The sequence below is a fragment of the Xenopus laevis genome, chromosome 2L (genome assembly GCF_017654675.1).
Source record: "Xenopus laevis strain J_2021 chromosome 2L, Xenopus_laevis_v10.1, whole genome shotgun sequence".
Classification (NCBI taxonomy): Eukaryota; Metazoa; Chordata; class Amphibia; order Anura; family Pipidae; genus Xenopus; species Xenopus laevis.
The window spans coordinates 100,311,553-100,315,585 of record NC_054373.1 but is presented as its reverse complement, the minus strand read 5'-3'; positions in this window follow the sequence as shown (position 1 = coordinate 100,315,585).

Genomic DNA, 4,033 nt, shown 5'->3' with positions numbered 1-4,033 from the left:
TCCACTGCCTCTGCCCCTCGTATGTGTATGCAATGCCAGGCATGGGATCAGCGAAGGTGTTGCCAAAGGGTCATGTGCTGCTATTACTGGGGGGATCTGAGCAAGGGCTGTATGGAAAACCCATGCCACAAGTGCACTAGAAACAAAACCTAAAATGTGTTTATATGACGAATACAGTACCCCCTATTGTAAAATATAAGGGTATTATAAGTCACGACGAGTTCCAAAGTGACTTAATATCCTCATATTTTGCAACAGGGGCTATTTTATTTATTATAATACATAAGTTTCAGTGAGTCATGTGACAGAAATGACATCACTAAGCTCCGACTATAAGTGGCCATACACGGGCAGATTAAAGTTGCCGATATCAGTCCTTTAGACCAATTCGGCAGTTTATCTGCCCCTGTGTGGGGGGTCCCGATGGGTCCTCCCGATCGATATCAGGCCATAAATCAGCCACATATCGATCGGTCAAGTTTGATTTTATATACGATCCAGGATCGCATTGGCTAGTTGATGCGATCCTGTGACCCGTCAGAGCCCATTCGTAGTATTGTAATGGGCCGAAAGTTCGGAATCATCCGATATCGCCCAGCCGTTAGTGGGCATATCGGGTTAAGACCCTTGCCAAATGAGCAGATCTTATAGTATAGTCAGAAAAGTTGCTCGCGCCAAAACCGTCACGCATCAACATTATTCGGACACCCATTGACTTTAACACGGGGGTCAAAATTCGCATTTCGCTAATTTTTCGCCAAAGTGAAACGGGACAAATTCGCCAATCACTAGTAATGTATAAAGGCTGGACTGAGCAGATGTATAACAGGACAGAACTTCCTGCTTTTCAGCTCTCTAACTCTGAGTTAGTCAGTGACTATAAGGGGGGCCACATGGGACATAACGGTTCAGTGAGTTTGCAATTGATACTCAGCATTCAGCTCAGATTCAGAAGCAACCGCTATGACCCATGTGACCCCCCTCAAGTCATTGATTGATTATTGCCTGGTAACCAATAAGAGAGCTGCAAAGCAAGTAGTGATCTATTATGTTGGACATCCAGTCACTCCAGCCTTTATATATTACAATTTTGCCTAACTAACTATATTGGAAATATTTTTAATTTTGTACAGTCTGTTTATCCAATTTGTATTTTTACACTGAGCTGTTCCTTTAATGCTAAGGATAATAGCACACAGGGCAATAGCAAGTATTTTGTAACTCCTTGGGAGTCACCACAAAGATCTACACCAAGTACTTGCATTAACGTTGCATATGCAAATTAGGGGTGGGAAGGGAAAACATTTTTTACTTCCTTATTTTGTGACAGTCACACAATTTGTGCCCGCCCCTAATTTGCATATGTCAATTCAGATTAGGTTCGGTCGAGTAGAACGATTGGAATACTGGATTCGGTGCATCCCTAATCTTTTGACACCATCTGATATTTATGATACTTTTTTTTCTTCATGAGCGCTATTTTAGACTTGAAGACTGGCTTTATTTGCAACAGAAGAGGAACACAAAGGGGTCTAATATGGCCCTACAATACACAAAAGCATTTATGTGTTATCAGATTGGACACTGACGCCCATACTTAGGGCCTGATTTACTATTGCTCGAGTCAGGAAATCGAGCCCCCAAATCTTCTCCAGCAAGGGTGACAAAAAAGTCCAAATTTACATTCCTACTGGGATTAAGGTAAATCTCTGGTGGTATAACATAGATCGCATAGTAGCATGAAGTTGCCTTACAAGACAAAGGGTTACAGCTGATTTGTCAGTTTTCAGGTGGGATTGCTCCATGGCCCTTCATTTTACCTCCCCTTATCTGTGAATTTTATCCTTGCCATTAACATATCATAAATATTACGGCTATGAATGTAGTCGGGTCCAGGGTAACTTCCTACTCTGTATGGTCAAGAAGTGAAAAATACGTTTTTGTGATCTGCATTGAAGGAAAAGTACTGGCGTCTTTATAATTTGCAGCTAAAACCCAGAATAAACTCCATGGACTTTCTACCATACGTGTCTTGTAGTAGTGTCATGTGTGCTTAAACTGGCAGTTTATCCACCAGCCGAGACAATGTCTAGGATGACATTACCTTCATAACTTCATCATTGATGACCTTAGGCAAAAAGGAAGGATATTGAATCAAGACAGACAATAAACTGCAACTATATTAAATCTTTTATTTTCTGTATTTTTTCAGTGTAAAATAACATTACACCCCCAGGTGCCCTCAATAGAGAAATAAACTGCTAATTTCCAATACAACTAAGATGTGAACTGCAGCAAATAAGTACTAGCGATAACAGTGCAGGTCTTGGGGCACTTCTGAAGAGACAAGGCAGCGATTAACTGGCCACCGCAGTGAAACCCTTATTTATTAACATGTGAATAGGGCTCCGAGCACAAGCAGCAGCCCATGATGGCTCAGATCTGGCAGGTATAAAAGCAATGCGTGTGCCCCATGGCTGTAGCGTTATTGCATTTTATTATTCCATGCTACATTACTTTAAACAGCAAGGTACTTTTTCTGTTAATTCATTACTTACACAATACCATGAATTTCAAACTATATGAAACAATCACATAGAATCTCATGTCAAAAACAGTCTGTTCACACACACAAAAACAGAAAGACACAGTAAGTTAATATAAGGGAAACTGGATCATACTTGTGGTTCTCTTTATCTTATAAAGTCATCAAATTAATAACCCTGTAAGGCGCAAGAAACAGGCAAATTGTGGTTTTATATAATCATCTTAAATACAAAATTACATTTTAGGGAAAATATGCCCCCATTTGTCATGAGCTTATTCAGTTGGGATTATGTAGAAAAGGTGCATTAACTTCCAAAAAATATATAAACGTTCTCAGAAAAGGATGCACAAAACTTGACCAAACACAGAATCTGCTACAAAAGATTTGGCCAAATATGATCTGAATCCAACCCAATTTGCATATGCAAATGAACAAAACAATTTATAGCATACGAAAAAAAAATCACTTTCCTGTGTCTAGTATAGTGAAGGTTTGAATTCAATTTGGCCAGGCTCTCAAGATTCAGACAAATTATGGAAAAGAAAATGGCTGGGATTTCTATTCCAAACTGAATCCAGGAATTGGCAAATACCCAATACTAGGGATGCACCGAATCCACTATTTTGGATTTGGCCAAACCCCCGAATCCTTTGCAAAAGATTTGGCCGAATACGGAACCAAATCCTAATTTACACATGTGGAAAAATATTTTACTTCCTTGGTTTGTGACAAAAAGTCAGGCGATTTCCCTCCCCACCCCTAATTTGCATATGCAAATAAAGATTCGGTTCAGCCGGGCAGAAGGTTTTGGCCAAAGCCAAATCCTGCTGAAAAAGGCAGAATCCTGGATTCGGTGCATCCCTACCCAATACCTTGTAATACAGATACTTAGAAGTACCTTTGTGACGTTCTAACCTAGAGATTTGATAACATGAATAAAAGTACTGATGGGGTATATAATAGGGCTACACAATTCCTATCTAGCCATATATAATAGGGGGTACATCATTTCTATATTTTACATAAATGTCTTTTTTTTTTATATAAATACACTTTTGAATCATTCACAAAATTTCTCGGGTGTTGGTTATATTTTACACATTCACCCACATATAAGTATGGGATCCATTATCCGGAAACCAGTTATCCAGAAAGCTCCAAATTATAGAAAGGCTTTCATAGACTCCATTGTAATCAAATAATCCAGATTTATAAGAGAGAGAGTGTGAGAGTGAGTGTGAGAGTGTGTGTGTGTGTGTGTCAGTGGTCCCCAACCAGTAACTCGCGAGCAACATGTTGCTCACCAACCCCTTGGATGTTGCTCCCAGTGGCCTCAAAGCAGGAGCTTATTTTTGAATTCCAGGCTTGGAGGCAAGTTTTGGTTGTATAAAAACCAGATGTACTGCCAAACAGAGCCTCATGTAGGCTACCAGTCCTATAGGGGCTACCAAACAACCAATCACAGCCCTTATTTGACATCCCCAT